Raw genomic sequence first — 22,534 nt, forward strand, 5'->3', positions numbered from 1 at the left:
TGTATCCTACTACTCTACCAAATTCATTGATTAGCTCTAGTAGTTTTCTGGTAGCATCTTTAGGATTCTCTATGCATAGTATCATGTCATCTGCAAATAGTGACAGCTTTACTTCTTCTTTTCCAATTTGGATTCCTTTTATTTCTTTTTTTTTCTCTGATTGCTGTGGCTAAAACTTCTAAAACTATGTTGAATAATAGTGGTGAGAGTGGGCAACCTTGTCTTGTTCCTGATCTTAGTGGAAATGGTTTCAGTTTTTCACCATTGAGAATGATGTTGGCTGTGGGTTTTTCATATTTGGCCTTTATTATTTTGAGGTAGGTTCCCTCTATGCCCACTTTATGGAGAGTTTTTATCATAAATAGGTGTTGAATTTTGTCAAAACCTTTGTCTGCATCTACTGAGATGATCATATGGTTATTATTCAATTTGGTAACATGGTCTATCACATTGATTGATTTGCGTATATTGAAGAATCCTTGAATTCCTGGGATAAATCCCACGTGATCATGGTGTATGATACTTTTAATGTGCTGTTGGATTCTGTTTGCTAGTATTTTGTTGAAGATTTTTGCATCTATGTTCATCAGTGATATTGGCCTGTAGTTTTCTTTTTTTGTAACATCTTTGTCTGGTTTTGGTATCAGGGTGATGGTGGCCTCATAGAATCAGTTTGGGAGTGTTATTCCCTCTGCTTATTTTGGAAGAGTTTGAGAAGGACAGGTGTTAACTCTTCTCTAATTGTTTGGTAGAATTCACCTCTGCAGCCATCTGGTACTGAGATTTTGTTTGTTGGAAGATTTTAAATCACAGTTTCAATTTCAGTGCTTGTGATTTGTCTGTTTATATTTTCTATTCCTGGTTCAGTCTCAGAAGGTTGTGCTTTTTTTAAGAATTTGTCCACTTCTTCCAGGTTGTCCATTTTATCGGTATATCGTTGCTTGTAGTAATCTCTCATGATCCTTTGTATTTCTGCAGTGTCATTTGTTACTACTTCTTTTTCATTTCTAATTCTATTGATTTGGGTCCTCTTCCTTTTTTCTTGATGAGTCTGGCTAATGGTTTATCAATTTGTTTATCTTCTCAAACAACAAGCTTTTACTTTTATTGATCTTTGCTATTGTTTCCTTCATTTCTTTTTCATTTATTTCTGATCTGATCTGTATGATTTCTTTCTTTCTGCTAACTTTGGGACTTTGTGTGTGTGTGTTCTTCTTTCTCTAATTGCTTTACGTGTAAGGTTAGGTTGTTTGAGATTTTTCTTGTTTCCTGAGGTAGGACTCTATTGCTATAAACTTTCCTCTTAGAACTGCTCTTGCTGCATCCCATACGTTTTGGGTCATTGTGTTTTCATTGTCATTTGTTTTTAGGTAGTTTTTGATTTCCTCTTTGATATCTTCAGTGATCCCTTGGTTATTTAGTAGCGTATTGTTTAGCCTCCATGTGCTTGTATTTTTTACAGTTTTTCTACTGTAATTGATATATTGTCTTACAGGGTTGTGGTAGGAAAAAATACTTGATATGATTTCAATTCTCTTAAATTTAGCAACACTTGAGTTGTCACTCATGATATGGTCTATTCTGGAGAATGTTCCATGAGCACTTGAGAAGAAAGTGTGTTCTGTTGTTTTGGGATGGAATGTCCTATAAATAGCAACTAAGTCTATCTTGTCTAATGTGTCCTTTAAAGCTTGTGTTTCCTTATTTATTTTCATTCTGGATGACCTGTTCATTGGTGAAAGTGGGGTGTTAAAGTCCCCAACTATTTTTGTGTTACTGTCAGTTTCCCGTTTTATGGCTGTTAGCATGTGCCTTATGTATTGGATTGATCCCTTGATCACTATGCAGTGTCCTTCTTTGTCTCTTGTAATAGTCTTTATTTTAAAGTCTATTTTGTGTGATATGAGAATTGCTACTCCAGCTTTCTTTTGAATTCCATTTGCATGGAATATCTTTTTCCATCCCCTCACTTTCAGTCTGTATGTTTCCCTAGGTCTGAGGTGGGTCTCTTGTAGATAGCATATGTACAGGCCTTGTTTTTGTATCCCTTCAGCCAGTATAGGTCTTTAGGTTGGAGCATGTAATCCATTTATTTAAGGTAATTGTCAATATGTATGTTCCTATTACCCTTTTCTTAATTGTTTTTTGTTTTTGTGGGTCTTTACTTTTTCTAGTGTCTCCTGCCTAGAGAAGTTCCTTTAGCATTTGTTGTAAAGCTGGTTTGGTGTTGCTGAATTCTATTAACTTTTGCTTATCTGTAAAGATTTTTATTTCTCCATAGAATCTGAATGAGATCCTTGCTGCGTAGAGTAATCTTGGTTGTAGGTTTTTCCCTTTCATCACTTTAAATATGTCCTGCCACTTCCTTCTGGTTTGCAGAGTTTCTGCTGAAAAATTTGTTGTTTCTGTTGAAAAATTTGTTTCTGCTGAGAATTTGTTGCTTTTCCCTTGCTGCTTTTAATAATTTTTTCTTTGTATTTAAGTTTTGATAGTTTGATTAATATATGTCTTGGTGTGTTTCTCTTTGGGTTTATCCTGTATGGTACTCTCTGCTTCCTCGATTTAATTGACTATTTCCTTTCCCATGTTAGGGAAGTTTCGACTATAATCTCTTCAAAGTTTTTCTCAGACCCTTTCCTTTTCTCTCTTCTTCTTCTGGGACCCATATAATTCGGTCTGTTTAATGTTGTCCCAGAGGTCTCTGAGACTGTCCTCAATTCTTTTCATTCTTTTTTCTTTATTCTGCTCTGTGGCAGTTATTTCCACCATTTTATCTTCCAGCTCACTTTTCCATCTTCTGCCTCAGTTATTCTGTTATTGATTCCTTCTAGAGTATTTGTAATTTCAGTAACTGTGTTGATCATCAGTGTTTGTTTGCTCTGTAGTTCTTCTAGGTCCTCCTTATGTTTCTTGTATTTTCTCCCTTCTGTTTCCTGGATTTTGGATCACCTTTACTATCATTACTCTGAATTCTTTTCAGGTAGGTTGCCTATTTCATCTTCATTTATTTGGTCTTGTAGGTTTTTACCTTGCTCCTTCAACAACATATTTTTTTGTTGTTTCTTTTTTTTGGGGGGGGGTGTGCTTTTGTATTCCTGTCTTACAGGTTGTTTGTCATGAGTCGCCCAGCACTGGAGTTTGTAGGCACTTGGATAGAGCTGGGTCTTGGTGCTGAGATGAGGACTTCCGGGAGGCCTCACTCCGATTGATATTCCCTGGGCTCTGAGGTTCTCTGTTAGTCCAGCGGTTTTGACTCAGAGCTCCCATCGCTGGAGCTTGGGCCTGACATCCAGCTGGGGAACCAAGATCCTGCAAGCTTCATGGCACAGTAAAAAAAAAAAAAAAAAAAAAAAAAAAGGAAGAAAGAAAGAAAATAAGGAGCAGTACAATATCAAAGAATAAAAAACAAAATAAAATTAGAAAGATAAAAAATCTATTAGGATAAATAAAACTATAATTGAAACAACTGCAACAAGGTAAAATAAATACACAACAGAAAAAAGAAAAAAAAATTGGGGGGGGGAACAAGCCAAAAGGAAAAATCACTAACAAAATATAAAGAATAAAATAAAATTAGAAAAATAAAAGATTACGAAAAATAAAAATATAAAAGAATCAACAATAATGAATCAACAAGGTAAAACATAACCCCAATCTGACAGAGCAAAAAGGAATAGAAGAAAATAAAAAACAGCCTTGGCTATGTGGGCGGAGTTTGGGGGGAGAACTTAGGCTGGGGCAGTGTTTAGGGTGGGGGGGTGACTTTTGAGTGTGGGGCGGGACCTACATGGGGCGATGTCCAAGTGTGGGAGGGGGCCTAGGTGCGTGGGTGGGGGGTGACTTTCAAGTGTGGGGCGGGGCCTCTGCTTAGGACCTGAGCAGAAGGGGAGAGGCAGCACGTGGAAAGGAAGGCCTCTGGACTGTGGGCTTCTGGAGTTTGGAGGTAGGACCCTGAGTGAGGGTGTATGGGTGGGGTTTAGGCCAAGCTCACTGGAGGGGGTCTCTGAGTGTAGAGGTATGGCCCTGGGTGGGGGTGTAGGGGCGGGGCTTGGGCTCTGCACTGCAGGAGGGAGGCTCCAAATGCAGAGGATTAGGCCTGGGAGCCCAACAGGCTTCCTGGTGCTTAAGTGTACAGGGAAAGCACCAGCCGTGTTCCTTTCCCTTCCTTCGTGCCCCTCCCCCATGGTCTCCCCCCATTGCTGCTGGACCCCTATCTGTGAGTGGGTCTCACTGGGTGTAGGAACTCCTCCCCTCCACCAGCCGCCCCTCAGGGGTGCCAGTCCCAGAGGTCTGGCCTTTACTTTTGATCGCCCTTCCCTCCCTCCCACTCCTTCAGGACCTGCGTGGCTGGAGGGGCCCAGGTGGTGGGCAGGGGCAACCTGGCCATGCTCCCTTTTGATCTTCTTCCCTCCCAGTGGTCCTCCAATTTCCCCCTTCTGGCATGGGATCCCTTCCCTTCCCCCAGCCACCCCTCAGGGGGGCCAGTCCTGACTCGCCTCCACTTCTCCTCCTCCCTCACTCCCCCCATGCCCCACATCCTACCCAGTCACTGGGGGTTCCTCCCATCCCCTTAGGTGTCCGTGGACCCACCATTGCCTGGTAGGTGCCCTAGTTGTGAGGAGGCGCAAATTTTGTGTCCTCCTAGTACACCATCTTGACTCCACCCTTCTCTCATATCTACTTGATCAATCTGTCCTGCATGAAAAAAAATCACAACTCCATAAAAATCAAACTAACAGAAGAAGAAATTTATTAATATTGAATTAGAGTAAAATGGTTGAAACACCAGCTCCAGTTCCAGGGGTCAGGGATCACCAAGGCACGTGATGCTCTGGTGTTGAGGCCACGTGTGCATTTACTTGACAACCAACAGCTTTCAAGATCTTTCTGAACATCCCTTCTGCACCGTTCATCCGTAAGTCTACCAAACAACAAATTCCACTGCCCTACATGGGGCAAAAACCGTCTCTTCACACATTACATTTTAAGGCACAAATTATTCATTATAAACTGGAAGCCACTTTAAGAAATCTATCAAAAGATGGATTTTATGGTTGAAAATATGTCTGTGAATTTATATTAGGTCTCCAAAGTAATCAAAAAGAAAGAGGATGTCAAGTGAGTTCTCAAAGAAACAATTTTTCTTGTCATTCAAATTTTCAAAATTCATGTGTGTTCTTCTGAGCCAGTAAAATAAGTGCATTCTCCTGTTCCATTTATGAAATCTCTTCCTCAAATTTTGACATAATGAATTAATTTAATTCATCCTCAAGGCAATTTCAAGGTTTTCACTGTAAATTCCTTAAAGCAGAACTCAAAATTCATGGATTTCTATAAAACAAGGACTTTTTTGGATCAAAATACTCCTAGAGCTATATACTAGTACAAAGCATTACACATTATTTGTTTATATACACTTTCTATACAGCGTCACTAAAGAACTTTGAAATCGTGGTTTCCATATTTCCCATTTTATTTAATTTTTCCACAGTTTCACTGTTTTTTTCCTGAGTGTGAATTTTACATAAATTTTATTGAAAAATTATTTTAAAAGGAATTTAGAAAGAATTCATTCATGCACCTCCCACTCCCAACTGTACAAAGAAAAAATTTTTTTCTCTTGATTTGATTCTAAGAAATGGAATGATAATCTTAAACTTTTCCTTTCAAATCCAGTCCTTGTGCAAATTCAAGCTCAATATATTTACAACATGAAGCAAGATATGAACTAACTTCACATTTTCAAAACAGATCATCTTTTCTGCATGGTTTTTTTCTCTGTAAGGATTTAGAGTTAGTACCCATGATCATTAAAAAATATATATATATATACAAATTTTGTATATATATACAAATATATATATATTTGTATATATATATATTTGTATGTATATATATATGAAACTCAGCATTCTTATTCAAAAAAGTGTTCATACAAAAACCTGCCACTCAACTAGATGAGTTTTATAGGTCGCTTTTTTTTTTGACAACCTATTTATCCTACTATTTAAAATCCTTGAAGGAAGGCTTGCCATATATGATAGTGTATTTCAAAGGTCATGTAAGTTGCAATTTGTCATTCTTCATTTTGCAGGAAATGGTTCATGATGTAAACAACACATGAGCAATATATTAACATGTTTTGCTGTCTTTCAGTGTGAATAGATTTTTCTCTTAATTTTGATGACAGTCAAGGCAAACTATACATTGTTCTGGTCAACTATGGGTTGTAAAGAAGATATGTATTAAATTGTATATGTTGTTATGCTTTGGTATCTCTAATTGTTGTGCCTTGTTTGTTTGGTAGAGGTAGATTCTAAACTTCTAGAAAGAAACACACTTTTGATTATTCATTTATTCATTCTTTTAAATACTCATCAATTCTGTCAAAGTGCTTATATTAAATGCCTAATAAATTCAAGAAAGAAATGATTTAGGTAACAGATGATGAAAACTGTGGAATAGTTTCTACTTTTGTGAAACTCATGGAAAAGCAAGAGAAGCAAACAATCATGTGAATGTGAGTTTGTTTTGTATGTGTGCTGTCAGGATGGCCTGCTTGCCAGACACTTCTCTATTACCCTGTTTGTGGTGCTGACAGAGGAGGATTCCCATGCCGATTATATATTTCTCACCTTAGTGCCTCATATGAAGTAGAGAGGGCAGATCCTTCTTTGCGGGCTATGGTCAGACATGTGACTCAAGCTTAACCAAATGCACATTCACCCTTTCTATGTGGCTTTTCAAAGTGGGACATTTGGCTCAAGAATTGGGAGAGTTTTGTTTTGTTGTGTCATTACTATCATGACAGCAGTAATTGCCCTGGTAGCTCTAGCATGGCACCTGTGATCTTGGCAGAGGGACTGCTGGTGACATCTTGAATAGTATAAAGCTGCTGCATGTCCTTACCCTTAATTTCTGCTTTCCAGCATCCATGGACATGTGCCTTGTTATAATTTCAGTATTGCTGTCTCTCATTGATTCTATGAGGGTTTAATTTATATCTACTCCTAATGTATCTCCCTCTCCCACCTGCCAAAACACAAACAAACAAACACAGCTAGGGTCAGAAAGAACAGCTCAAATGTCCTTCACAGCTTAAAATAAAACTTATTGAACAATAGTTTATGTCCCCAAAGAGTGAAATTAAGATAAAAAGAACAGAATTTCTGTCCATGTGGGTACAGCATAACAGTCAAATGCACTTTGATTTCATATTTTTTTGACCTATTTTGTCTTTCATTAAAATATGTAAAACACTCAGAGTAGGGCTTGGTGAGTAGTAATCATGTCAGTATGAGCTATTTTATTATACAAAGGGGTGGAGCATAGAGGTTAAGAGCCCAGGTTATGGTTCTACACTGACTTTATTCATAAACTAGCTCTTCCATTTACACATCTGTGTGACCTTGGGCAAGTTACTTGGGCAAGTTACTTAACATCTCTGTGCCTGAGTTTCTTCATAGGTGAAATAAGGCTCATAATAGTATCATTCAAGACTGAGATTGATAATTCCAGCAATATTTATAGAAAAGTCTGGTCATATATTAAGCTCTCATGGAGTGTTATCTGTTTCTAGCTTCATCTAATTTCATGTCCATTTTTCCAATAAATCCACTGAAATTTAATAATTATGTTATATATATATATATACTCTCTCTTCTTAATAATGAAAAGATTTATAGCTTTTCGTGTTCTCTTTGAGTAAAGGTTTAGTATATTTTATATACTTTGTTATGTTTGGTTCTGTAAGTACTTAATTTCTAAATAGGCATTGTAATTTTGCTTTCTTTCAGAGTAATTAGAGCTATTTAAATGAGTTCTATATTATAATTTCCTACTTGTTATTGTGTTATTAAGCTTATTAATTTCTCAAGTTATTGCACTGAGGCCAGAAACTGTGTTTTTTTTCTATTTTTAATAACTGATTAAAGTTTATTGCTTTGAGAACATAAATTTTGAACGTTTTTCAGATATTTGGGAGCTCTTTGCATGTCTATTTAGTCTAATTTTAAATTTCAGTATAAACCTATTAATTCAGACTTGTACTTATACTCTTCAAAATCGCTATCATTTTTAAAGTTTTCTATGGACTTGCTTAAAATCATTTTGAGAGATGAGTCAAAGATTTCCACTTACATTATAAGACCAATATTAATCATCTTCTCATTATTCTAAAAGTGTTTGCTATTCATATATATTCTTCGTGGATCATGAATTTGTCCATTTTAATATTGATATTGCCCATCCTTCTTTTTTTTGGTTATTGTTGGTATTTATTTGTTTGCTTTTATCAAGTAAAGAAGGGTCTCTTCACTATTTGCCAGTCAAAATCTCTTCAGAACAGACAAGCTGTACTGGAAAGGAATAAAACCCAGGGTCATAGGCTTATTCCAAGTTTCAGAGAATAGTCATGTTCTCTCCAAGTATTCTTTTCTTTAATTGAAGTATATTTGATTTACGATATTGTGTTAGTTTCAGGTGTACAGCAAAGTGATTCGGTTATACATTTGTATGAATAAATTAATATATATTCTTTTTTCTCAGTTCTTTTCCATTATAGGTTAGTATATGATACTGAATATATTTCCCTATGCTAGACAGTAAATCCTTGTTGTTTATCTATTTTATATATGGTCTCTCCAAGTATTCATTTAAGCACATGCCTGGCAGCCATGCCCAGTCAGTCTCTCCTTGACCCAGATAGGAGTTTTCCAGATTGACATCACCAACAGGTTTGACTTTATTTATGGCTATGCATACTCAGTGAAAAGTGAAAATGCAGTGCTCCTTATTCAAAAATTCTTCAGAATTTCAAGATGGCAACAATAGAGCATTAAACCAAGTGTGTAGTCCTTCTGTCTGGGTCTGAGTGGATGCACTAGGTGCATGCCCATAAATCTGGCTCTTCTTGTACCTTCTTTTTCAATGGTAATGTTTCCATCTCCTACTTCAGCCACTTTGGGAGAAACATGGGGAAAAAAACGGGAATTAATTTTTTTCTTGCAATCACTGATTTTCAATTTTAACATACAATGGAATAAAATCCATGGAGCTAAAGACACAGTTGAAGTTCAACAGTCACAATAAACCACTAAGGTATTATATACTTCTGATTTTATAGTGTATACAGGATTATTTTTTGTAACGCAGCTCCAGATTGAGGAATTTAAATACTTTAATAGTCAAAATTATGTTTGGGATTTAAAGAATATATTTAAGAATGCATAAAATTTGCCTTTTATCCTTATCTGTAATTTTATTCTATTTTTACTCTCAATATTAACCTACAAGGTTTTTCTTAGTTATATAATTTTTTACATTTTAGTAATGTGATATTCCTTATTGTTATTCATTTGAGTTTTATTCCAAAAACTCTGTTGTATCGATGACAATGATGGTGATTGATGATGGGGGAATAAAATGTACTTTATCCATGAATTATTTGTCTTAAGATTATCTATATGTAAACATCAATGACTCTAAGAGTTAGTTATGAAGTTCATAAATTAATCATTTACTCATTATGTTATTTTTGTTGATATAATTCTATTGATAAATGAATCTGTTGCAATTTCAAAGCTAGAAAAAATGTATTGCCACTTCTTCTCAATGTAAGTGTATTACTTAATTTTTAAATCCAAATGCATCATAATTCAGTTAATTGCAGAGACTTTTTGTTAAATTATCCCAACTTATCTTGCTCTTTGTATTTATAAGCTCTTTAATATTGCATGTATTCAAGATATCAAAGTAGCCTTAAAAGCTTATTACAAATGATAGCTTTTTTACTTAGATTAATCTGCTACTATGATACAAAGGGTGTTTTATTAAATATTCATTTTCTTCTATCAGCACTGATACTAGTAATTTAAGTTTGGCTATAGAGTAATCAATTAAAGTAAAGCATGCTGTGTGAACACTAAACCTAACACATTAATTTAGTCTATATTGACTACTCCTGCTGTCTTGCAAATCATTCCTATGGTTACAACACATTTATCAAAGTTTCTAATAGAAAAACATTCCATGATGGCAAGACCTATACTAAATAAATATAAGATTTATGGATAATAAAAATATTTAGATTTAATTTCGTAAATTAAGTGACATTTTCCTAATATCACGGAACACATACAATAAAAATGAGCTAAATACACTGAAATTTTGTTTAAATTATTGTGGAAAAATGACTGTGTAAGATTAATCATAGAAGGTGTACAAATGATTATACAAGAAGAGCATAAAATTTCATTAACTCTGTGATAAATTAAGGATAGTGAACAGGCAAGTGACTTCTTAGAGCTGGCATATAAGTGAAATTGTGTCCAAGTGTCACCTTGGCTGGAGCTTTTTCATATTCCTAGTAAGCAGGTGTCATTATTTCAACAGAATAAAAGGACAAGAAACTTTACAATGTTGTCTGAACTTTGGAATCACTATTGCAAATCCTTAAAATGATAGCATAAACGTGACTTTGATAAATGTACTTGTATTGTAGGGAAGTTAACTTTACCCTAAAGAGGTCTGGCCTTTGCCTTTGCTCTCAGGGAGATATATCCTTTGGAAGGTCATGCCTGACAGGAGCATCTTTGTATAGGGGTCTGACCACACCAGATTAAGGTAGGGGTTGACCAGGATAGAAAGACCAACAATGTGATACAGAGTAGGGCTTTGGGTCATACAATATCACTTGAAATGGAGACTGAGATCAACCAGGGGGCAAGTGGAACCCCAGTAGCGACTGAATACTGAAGCTGAATACTGGGGTGAGATTCCCTGGTTCATAGTGCTGAAACCTTAGGGTACTGTCGCACAAGGATACCAGGAAAGCAACACCTCCTGATTCCACAGAGAGTCAATCAAGTCCAGGAAGCACAGAGAGTCCAATAGGATACTATCAGAGAAACACGCCAAGACACATATTAATCAAACTATCAAAAATTAAATACAAAGAAAATATATTAAAAGCAGGAAGGGAAAAGCAACAAATAAGTACAAGGGAATCCCCAAAAGGTTAACAGCTGATCTTTCAGCAGAAACTCTGCAAGCCAGATGGGAGTGGTATGACATTTAAAGTGATGAAAGGGAAAAACATACAATGAAGATTACTCTACCCAGCAAGGATCTCATTCAGATTTGATAGAGAAATGAAAACCTTTACAGACAACCAAAAGCTAAGAGAATCCAGCAACAACAAACCAGCTTTACAAAAAATGTGAAAGGAACTTCTCTAGGCAAGAAACACAAGAGAAGGAAAATACCTACAATAACAAACCCAAAACAATTAAGAAACTGGTAATAGGAACATACATATCGATAACTACCTTAAATGTAAATGGTTTAGATGCTCCAACCAAAAGACTTAGACTGGCTGAATGTATACAAAAACAGGACCCATATATACGCTGTCTACAAGAGACCCACTTCAGACTGAGGGACACATACAGACTGAAAGTGAGGGGATGGAAAAAGATATTCCATGCAAATGGAAATCAAAAGAAAGCTGGAGTAGCAATTCTCATATCAGACAAAATAGACTTTAAAATAAAGACTATTACAAGAGAGAACGAAGGACACTACAAATGAGCAAGGGATGAATCTAACAGGAAGATATAAAAATTGTAAATATTTATGCACCCAACATAGGAGCACCTCAATACATAAGGCAAATGCAAACAGCCATAAAAGGGAAAATCGACAGTAACACAATAATAGTAGGGCACTTTAACACCCCACAGATGATCCAAAATGAAAATAAATAATGACGGAAACACAAGCCTTAAATGATACAGTAAACAAGATGGACTTAATTCATATTTATAGGACATTCCATCCAGAAACCACAGAATACACTTTCTTCTCAAATGCTCATGGAACATTCTCCAGGATAGATATCTTGGGTCACAAATCAAGCATTTGTAAATTTAAGAAAATTGAAATCATATCAAGTATCTTTTCTAACCACAATGCTGTGAGACTAGATATCAATCACAGGAAAAAAATCTATAAAAAATACAAACACATGGAGGCTAAACAATACACAACTAAATAACCAAGAGATCACTGAAGAAATCAAAAAGGAAATCAAAAAATACCTAGAAACAAATGACAATGAAAACACGATGACCCAAAACCTATGGGATGTAGCAAAAGCAGCTCTAAGAGGGAAGTATATAGCGATACAATCCCACCACAAGAAAGAAGAAACATCTCAAATAAGAAACCTAACCTTACAACTAAAGAAATTAGAGAAAGAACAAAAAAACCCCCAAAGTTAGCAGAAGGAAAGAAATCATAAAGATCAAATCAGAAATAAATGAAAAAAAAATGAAGGAAACAATAGCAAAGATCAATAAAATGAAAACCTTGTTCTTTGTGAAGATAAACAAAATTGATAAACAATAGCCAGACTCATGAAGAAAAAAAGGGAAAAGATTCAAAATATAGAATTAGAAATGAAAAAGGAGAAGTAACAACTGACACTGCAGAAATATAAAGGATCATGAGAGATCACTAGAAGCTACTCTATGCCAATAAAATGGACAACCTGGAAGAAATGGACAAATTCTTAGAAAAGCACAACCTTCCGAGACTGAACCAGGAAGAAATAGAAAATATAAATAGACCAATCACAAATACTGAAATTGAAACTGTGATTAAAAATCTTCCAACAAACAAAAGCCCAAGACCAGATGGCTTCAGAGGCGAATTCTATCAAACATTTAGAGAAGAATTAACACCTGTCTTTCTCAAACTCTTCCAAAATATAGCAGAAGGAGGAACACTCCTAAACTCATTCTATGAGGCCACCATCACCCTGATACCAAAACCAAAGATTTCACAAAAAAAGAAAACTACAGGCCAATACCACTAAGAAATTTAGATGCAAAAATCCTCAACAAAATACTAGCAATCAGAATCCAACAGCATATTAAAAGGATCATAAAGCATGATCGAGTGGGGTGCAAGGATTCTGCAATATACGCAAATCAATCAATGTGATAAATCATATTAACAAAATGAAGGAGAAAAACCGTAGGATCATCTCAATAGATGCAGAAAAGCCTTTGACAAAATTCAACACCCATTTATGATAAAAACCCTGCAGAAAGTAGGCATAGAGGGAACCTACCTCAACATAATAAAGGCCATATATGAAAAACCCACAGCCAACATCGTTCTCAATGGTGAAAAACTGAAATCATTTCCACTAAGATCAGGAACAAGACAAGGTTGCCCACTCTCACCACTATTATTCAACATAGTTTTGGAAGTTTTCACCAGAGCAATGTAAGAAGAAAAAGAAATAAAAGGAATCCAAATTGGAAAAGAAGCAGTAAAACTGTCACTGTTTGCAGATGACATTATGCTATACACAGAGAATCCTAAAGATGCTACCAGAAAACTACTAGAGCTAATCAATGAATTTGGTAAAGTAGCAGGATACAAAATTAGTGCTCAGAAATCTCTTGCATTCCTATACACTAATGATATAAAATCTGAAAGTGAAATGAAGGAAACACTCCCATTTACCATTGCAACAAAAAGAATAAAATACCTAGGAAAAAACCTACCTAAGGAAACAAAAGAGCTGTATGCAGAAAACTATAAGACACTGATGAAAGAAATTAAAGATGATACAAACTGTTGGAGAGATAAACCATGTTCTTAGATTGGAAGAATCAACATTGCGAAAATGACTCTACTACCCAAAGCAATCTACAGATTCAATGCAATCCCTATCAAACTACCAATGGTGTTTTTCACAGAACTAGAACAAAAAATTTCACAATTTATATGGAAACACAAAAGACCCCAAAGAGCCAAAACAACCTTGAGAAAGAAAAATGGAGCTGGAGGAATCAGGCTCCCTTCTTCAGACTGCACTCAAAGTTACAGTAGTCAAGACAGTATGGTACTGGCACAAAAACAGAAATCAAGATCAATGGAACAGGATAGAAAGCCCAGAGGTGACCCACGCACATATGGTCACCTTATTTCTGATAAAGGAGGCAAGGATATACAACGGAGAAAAGACAGCCTCTTCAATAAGTAGTGCTGGGAAAACTGGACAGCTACATGTAAAAGAATGAAATTAGAAAACTACCTTAAACCATACACAAAAATAAACTCAAAATGGATTAAAGGCCTAAATGTAAGGCCAGACACTATAAAACCCTTAGAGGTAAACATAGGGAGAACAGTCTATGACATAAATCACAGCAAGATCCTTTTAGACCCACCTCCTAGAGTAATGGAAATAAAAAGAAAAATAAACAAATGGGACCTAATGAAACTTAAAATATTTTGCACAGCAAAAGAAACCATAAAGAAGATGAAAAGACAACCCTGAGAATGGGAGAAAATATGTGCAATTGAAGCAACTGACAAAGGAGTAATCTCCAAAATTTACAAGCAGCTCATGCAGCTCAATACCAATTAAACAAACAACCCAACCCCAAAATGGGAAGAAGACCTAAAGAGACATTTCTCCAAAGAAAATATACAGATTTCCAATAAACATATGAAAGGATGCTCAACATCACTAATCATTAGAGAAATGCAAATCAAAACTACAATGAGGTATCACTTCACACTGGTCAGAATGGCCATCATCAAAAAATCTACAAACAATAAATGCTGGAGAGGGTGTGGAGAAAAGGGAACCCTCTTGCACTGTTGGTGGGAATGTACATTGATACAGCCACTATGGGGAACAATATGGAGCTTCCTTAAAAAAGTAAAAATGGAACTACCATACGACCCAGCAATCCCACTACTGGGCATATACCCTGAGAAAACCATAATTCAGAAAGAGTCATGTACCACAATGTTCATTGCATCTCTATTTACAATAGCCAGGACATGGAAGCAACCTAAGTGTCCATCGACAGATGAATGGATAAAGATGTGGCACATATATACAATGGAATATTATTCAGCCATAAAAAGAAACAAAATTGAGTTGTTTGTAGTGAGGTGGATGGACCTAGAGACTGTCATACAGAGTAAAGTAAGTCAGAAGGAGAAAAACAAATACCATATGCTAACACATTTAGATGGAATCTAAAAAAATATATGGTTCTGAAGAACTCAGGGGCAGGACAGGAATAAAGACACAAACGTAGATAATGGACTTGAGGACATGGGGAGGGGGAAAGGGTAAGCTGGGACGAAGTGAGAGTGGCATGGACATATATACACCACCAAATATAAAATAGATAGCTAGTGGGGAAAGCAGCTGCATAGCACAGGGACATCAGCTCGGTGCTTTGTGTCCACCTAGAGGGCTGGGATAGGGAGGGTGGGAAGGAGACTCAAGGAGGAGGAGATATGGGGATAAATGTATATGTATAGCTGATTCACTTTGTTATAAAGGAGAAACTAACACACCTTTGTAAGCAATTATACTCCAATAAAGATGTTCAAAAGAAAAAAACAAACAAAAAAAGAAACATCCTCACAGATACACCCAGAGTAATGTTTGACCAAATATCTGGCCACCCTGTGGCCCAGTCAAGTTGAGGCATAAAATAAACCATCACACCTTCCATAAAACTCATTTCTTTGAAAAACAATTAGCAGAACAGGAATGTTTTTGAAACCCATATACACTGGCAGAAATATATAATAATAATTTATTCTAGTGACAAGACCAGTGATATTCTCAGGATGGAAGCTATTCAAAATAGTTAACTTGTTACCAGGTAGATAGTAAGTCTCAAGAAATTATGTAATTTTGGAGCTTGGTTTTGGTCTCTTTTTCTTACAGGTTGGACATTTGGCAGTAGCAGTAGCTAGATTAGCCTTAGTTAGTTAGTGAGAATCCACGCTGTTGGCCTCTCTCTCTGCCATCATGACCACTCCATCCTCTAAACAGTGTCTCATGAAGGCCTTCATAGTACTAACTATTTGAAGAGATTAACATGCTATCCTGAAAGCAATGGATTCATGTGCTGCGCTCTGCAATGTTTAGATAGTCCGAGATCCCTTTGGACTACATTATAGCAGAGGAAAAGGAATTACAGCTCAACAGCAAAATTTGCAAGTGTTTATTACACATTTGAAGTGAGCAAAAACTCTCCCTGATCCTCTTTTCTTACTGAAATAGAAAAGAATGCATATGCCAAAACAATGTCCATATACCAGAACCTGAGGCTCTATCTGTTCTAACAAAGTTACCACATCCATCGTGGCAACTTCAATCAGGGCAACTACTGGGTTGAGCTTGCAGCGGTCTACAGTCACCTTCCAGGATCCATCTGGTTTTTGCAAGATCATTGCTAGGTAACTTAACTGGGGATGTGATAAGGACCACCATCCTTGGCATCTCTTAGAAACTCATAGCTGATATAAATCTCCTAAACTCTATATAATACATATATGATACAATTTTTATTTATATATTTTTACTTACTTTCTCATGACAGGAACAGTTTCAGAGGCTTCCATGTGGCTTTCCCTATTTTGGTAGTTATCTACAACCAAGGACCCAATCTGGAAGTTGTACTAACTTCCAAGTATGTTAATACCAATTAAACATTCAGGGCCCAGGGAAATGACCATCAGGTGGTCTATGTAAGTGATTTACTACCTGTCTCCCATATGCCCCCATACATATAGGAAGGCCACAATAATGTTTCAAAGTATTCGTACTTCAATATCACAGAAACCCTATAACCTATACCAACAGTGCTAAAAATGAGTAATCCCCATCTCCCAATTTATAGTCAAATGAGTAAATGGCCATAATTTTCTTGAGGAAAAATGCAGCAAATCATTGCTTTGTATACATGCTATGGTATTGCAATTGTTCCACTTGGAACCACTGTTTAGTGGGCTCTGATTCTGAACAATGGTCCCCAGTCTGAAACCTATGCAAGGAATCATGACATATTTATTAGGGTGGCTATCCTCAGACGCCCAATCACCAAACCTTGATTTCTTCTGCTGGTTCAAGCTGAGTAGTGACTTTGTCAGCCACCAATCTATTTTGCCCCTAGGGAGGTCATATTCTATTAACCATCCTTGTAAGTCCCTGTGTATCTGGTTCCCAGGGCTATTACTCCAACTTTGCTAGTGATCACAACATATGTGGTTAAGTACCACCTGGTTACTGACAGTTAACTGCTGCCACCTAGACTCTACTATTTTAAAGTCCATTCATGGACATTGTTTTCAGCTAGATAAATTCTGTAACAGTATTTTCTATCTCCAGCCCTAAAATGAAGAGTAGAGACATTACTGAATTTTTTTTTTTTTTTTTTCCTGTACACGGGCCTCTCACTGTTGTGGCCTCTCCCGTTGTGGAGCACAGGCTCCGGACACAGGCCCAGCGGCCATGGCTCACGGGCCCAGCTGCTCCGCGGCATGTGGGATCCTCCCAGACCGGGGCACGAACCCGCGTCCCTTGCATCGGCAGGCGGACTCTCAACTACCGCGCCACCAGGGAAGCCCCTGAACTTTTTAATGATGCTGCTTCCTGTCTCACCAGGCCATTCATATGGTCTTGATAAATTTTGTGTCCTTGGGCCTTCCCAAGGAACATAACCATCATGCTTATCTTCTGACTGTACATATTACATCCATTCTAGCATGTCTACTTCTCTGAACTTTTTAATTTCTTTATCCATCATCTGACATTGCAGTTCATGCATTTCAATTTTGCTCAGCTTGGCCACTGTGTGTACCATGCCATGTACTGGGAGCCACCTTATTAGTTTGTACAATCTCCTGAGGTTCTTTCCCGGACACTAAATCCTTTATCTCCAAAGAATATTCTCAGGTAAATAAATTCTTCCCTTTCCAATTCTATGTTCCAGTCCCTCTGATAAAGAATCTTCTAACACAGTGCCACTCATCCATCCCAGATGGCTACTGATACATGTCAGATAGATTTACAGCATCTTTAAATTACACTACTTTGTTTATGAAGCCAAGTGCATCCTCAGTTGCTTGATATTGTGACTTAAAACCTAGGTATAAGCCAAGTGGCCAGGAGGGAAAGTGAGGGCAGATCTTGAGTGGTATATCTGCTGCCTTTCAGGATTATTGAGATGACTGCTCTTAGCAAAAAGGAATGGAACACTTCTGCAGGCTTAGAAGGTTCAGAAGTGTCAGAGGAATCAAAATCTTCAGGAGCAATCATCCGCATGTCTAGATTCTGTGTGTTAAAGCTTCAGATTTTCCCAATGGGGGCAATGCCCTTGGTATAACAAATCTGCCAAGTTTAACCTCCTTTGAAGTTAGTCGCACAGACTAATAAATCTCAGGCCTCATGTTTGGCTTTCTCTGCACTCCTGTTGCAAAACGAGGGCTTCTTGGCCTCTACCAAGGAGTCCCTTTGGCTTTCACATCTCATTTTTCATTCATTCTTATTTTCTTTATCATTCTATTATCATTCTGTAGAGAAATTATAGCCCATAAGAGTGTGACAGAGAGGGCACTGGAATTATAGAAATTGAGGAAGGTATTAATGGTCTCCTTGCTCCTGGACGAATTCATGTCCATGTTCATAAGAGTGCACTCTCACTTGTGAATCCCATCATATCACTTCCTTTCCCAAAGCTCTTCAGGATAAACCATATATATATATAACAAGACTGTATTATCTATTCCCCACCAAAATAGTAAACTCATTTCCTGTTGCTCCCTTTTGTGGCATTTTAAATTCTCAAAAAATATGGAAATATAGAGAAGATCAATAATTATCAACATACGTCCAATCGTGTTTTGGCTCTGCCCAAAACACGATTACTTTAAGGTTACTTTAGGATTACTTCAGAGTTACTTTAACCCCTGAATAGTATAGATGAAAATCCTAAACATAGGATTTTTCATCGGGGAAAAAATAGCATAAGGGCTAAAAAAATACAAAATAAGACAAAAGCTTTTCCAGCTATCCACCCACAAATTTAACAATAAACCCTTTATATTAAAATATCTAGTCAGTGTATATATCTGCATGATGTACCGTAATTTATTTCCAAAGTTGTTTTATTGAAATCAGAATCCCAACAGGGCTCAGAATATTGATAGCTTGGTTGATTATTCTCTTGTCTTTAAATCTATACGTTGTCCCTCTCTCTTTTTTCCATGAAGTTTATTCTTCCTTGTGGGTGGTCATTTGCCTTGTAGAGTTAACAAAATTTTGCATTTTTCTGTGTGTATTCCTGTTTTATTTTTAACATACTTCTCCGATTTTCATGTTTTTCTTTTTTAACAAATTAGTGATTGGGAACTACAGTTTTGATTCAGATTTGATTGGTAAGAGCTCTTCATAGTTGATGTGCTACACTTATTTCTTCACATTAGGGAGCACATAATATCTGGTTGTCTCAAGTTTTATGTTCTTAAAATTAATCACTAGGTTCATTCACTTAAAATCCCCCTCGATATGTTATGATTCTTAAACACTAATACATTTAGATGTACTGTTTTCTCTATGGTTTTGAGTGCCCACAGCATACTTTACTTATATAGCATTATAATAATTATTTTAAAGAAATAAAGCAATTAACAAGGATTAATGTGCAAGAATGCTTATTATAGAATGTTTGGGGATAGAAGAAATTAGAAACACATTTAATATCAAGTAATAAAGACACAGATAAATTATGTGGTACTTGCATAAGATGGAATGTTTTGTAGGTATTAACATGCTTTCAAAAAATATTTAATAACATGGAAAATGTTCTTAATGTAATGCTACATCAAAAAGTGCTGAAGCCACAGATTGTTCCTTAAAAAAATACAAAAGCTTATCAAATGTAATTTCAAGAGCAAAGAAATAATATGTAATTTTAACTTCCTAGTGTTTCTGAGCGTCTGTAAATATACTAAATTTTAATTTAGGATAATGGATAATAAGAACCAATATTACTAAATATCAACAAACTGATTTGTAATTATATATGGCTGAATAAAGTTGTTTCTTTTGCCCTTTTCTCAGTAATTTGGTGCCAACAACAAAAGTAAAAATTAATGAAAAATATTTTAAGTGCATCTTCAGTAAGAATAAAAAATATTTTTTTACCTCTCAAAAGAAGATTTTGTTAGCATAAGGAAACATGACCAAACTGAGGAAGAACTGTGAGATCCTAAGATTAACAATACAGACCTCAATAACACAAAACAAAGTTCTAAAATTAGGTGACTATCCTTGTGTTTCCTGAATTAAAGTTTGGGAAAAGGAGCAGGTTTCTTCAGGAGAATTAATGAGTGCTAAGAAAACACATCGAAACCAAATTGTATGGATAAGGTTTTCTCGTATAGAATTGCTGGCATAGCAACCAAGTGAGGACAACTTGAAATCCCCATAAGAATGACAAATAAATTATGAAGAATCCAGAATATGTGCTATGAAGGTATTTTGAAAAAGTTATAAATCTATAAACAGACATGAAATAGTCTCTAAATCTTACCATCAAATAGAAAGCAAAATCCAAAACAATACAGAATATTAGTCCAACGTTTATATTTCCATCAATTTGAATAGTTTACATTTAACAAATTTCATGAATTAAACATAGACAAAACATTCATATTATTTTTATTTAAAATTTTGTTTTGTTGAACACTGGTTAGTTTGAGCATTTCATTGTATTTATCACATTTTTTACATTTGCTTTCCTGAATTTCTTCTTCCTGGCATTTATTCAATATAATATTTACCTTTATTTTTTAATGAAATCTCTTCCCCCATATTGATTATTTTGCATTGCAGAAGTTATTTCTCTATTTTGAGATTTGTTTAAACTTTTTGAAGCTTTTGGTGTTTAACCAAATCATTATATGTCTGCTTTTATTGTGTAGCTCAGAGTTTGTTATCTCCTGTATTATTCCAGTAATTTTATGCTCTACATATTTAAGTCCTTATTCCATCTGAATTTTATTTTGATTTGTATTTTAAAATCTATATAAGGAGACCAACCATCTGCTAACTAAAATGTACGTATGTATTTTGCATTATCATATCATGATATCTGTGCCCTATAGAAATCTCTGAATAAAGCATACTACTGTAGTTGAGGGGATGGGCGGGGGGACAGCGTGTCCTTAAAGAGAATAACTTACCATCAAGAGAAGAGTAGGTCCTTCGAGAGAAAACAGAAACCTAACAGAAAATGTTAACTTGCTGGACAAGAGAAAACACATTTCAAGTTTCTCCTTAACCACTATTCTACAGAATGCCAAGCACTTGAGAGTATTCACTTTTGACAGTAGGGGATAGAGTGTATTAAATAATTTTGATACTCACTAGCTGATCCCATGAAGATGGGCTGCTGCTTCGGTTGCTTTGGAAAACCATAAATATCTATTTAAAACTCAGTTTGTGAACATCTGCGGTTATGTTAATCAAATATTTTATCAACGTTTCTTCATGCATTCTCAGTTCCATGAGGTGAAAACGTGCTTCATTTTTCCCCCTCAGTCCACCATTCACCAGAGGAAAGTTCTCCTTCGTTTGCAGCATTATGTTTTTATCAGATCAAATGTTGGGCAATTATCAGCTTCATCTTGACTTGTGTCTTCAGAAATGTTGAAAGGACTCTGAAACTAGTAACTGATAAATAACTATGTCACTTTCTGGATTAAAAAAAATCTTGTAATTTGTAAAAGTGACTGTTTCATGAAGTTACAATTTTCTGTAGATTGGATTTTATTTTCCACCTTCTTTCACTTAACTCTTTTCTCATCACACCTAGTTTCTATTATTTTCTTCTGAATTCTGAGAAAAACTGAGTATGTATGTATGCCGAGTATGTATTTCATTGCATTGATTTTCTAAGGAATATAACTTGCTGCTTACTGCTATCACAATGATTTTAAATTTGATAATTCTGTTTTTAATCAGGAATAATAATTTCTTTATAATCTCTAGAATAATAAAGAGGCAATGATAGCTTTGAATCAGGTCGAAAATGGAGTGGTGGCTAGACTCTGGGCTTCTGGGGTTCTAGGTATGTCCCAACCACATCTGGGGCTTCCCATGTCTAGAGGTGCCTCAAGCAAGGAGGGCTTAGCTCACACTTGGAAGGCCCCTATTTACTTTGTCATGTTCCCCAGGGTGGGAGTCAGCTTGCTGAACGCCTTCCTGTTTGCACCAGAGAAAACATAAGAACCCAAGTTTTTGTCTATCCCCATCTCTGCATCAGGTTCAAGCCCTTTTCCTAGAGATACGGTAACCATTCTTTATTCCATAACCCTCATTTGAAGCCACTTCTGACCTGCAATGAAGATGAATAAAGAAAACCTGGACCATTGTTCTACATCATGGACCACAGCTCAGATTTGGACTATTCTTGCACATGGACCAGTAAAATGTATAGGACCTTAAGCCCATGTTCTTTATTTGCATCAAATGATGACCAGTAGACTGATTTTCCATCACTTTTCTTGTAGCAGGAGATGAATTAAATAAATAACTTAGGTAAAAAAAGAAAAGGAGAGAAAAAAAGGTAAAGTTAAGAGGAAGACCATGTATCACTCCCCCTTTTCTTGTTGCCCTAGATTCCATCCTTCCGAGCAA

General features: G+C 36.1%; 1 protein-coding gene across 1 annotated transcript in view; it reads right to left on the minus strand.

Moving 5' to 3' along the window:
• Positions 1 to 4,727: 4,727 nt before the first annotated feature.
• Positions 4,728 to 22,534, minus strand: part of LOC149743772 (uncharacterized) — a 102,141-nt gene continuing 84,334 nt past the window's right edge. The window contains exons 8-9 of the mRNA XM_089906161.1: positions 21,263 to 22,430; positions 4,728 to 8,959 (exon numbers count right to left, since the gene is read on the minus strand). The gene's annotated coding sequence lies outside the window, so the exon portion shown is untranslated. The remainder of the gene's footprint in view (positions 8,960 to 21,262; positions 22,431 to 22,534) is intronic.

The sequence above is a fragment of the Delphinapterus leucas genome, unplaced genomic scaffold (genome assembly GCF_059928025.1).
Source record: "Delphinapterus leucas isolate spDelLeu-1000000601 "Yukka" unplaced genomic scaffold, BTC_Dleu_Yukka2 spDelLeu_asBTCV2_sq81, whole genome shotgun sequence".
In the NCBI taxonomy this organism is placed as follows: Eukaryota; Metazoa; Chordata; class Mammalia; order Artiodactyla; family Monodontidae; genus Delphinapterus; species Delphinapterus leucas.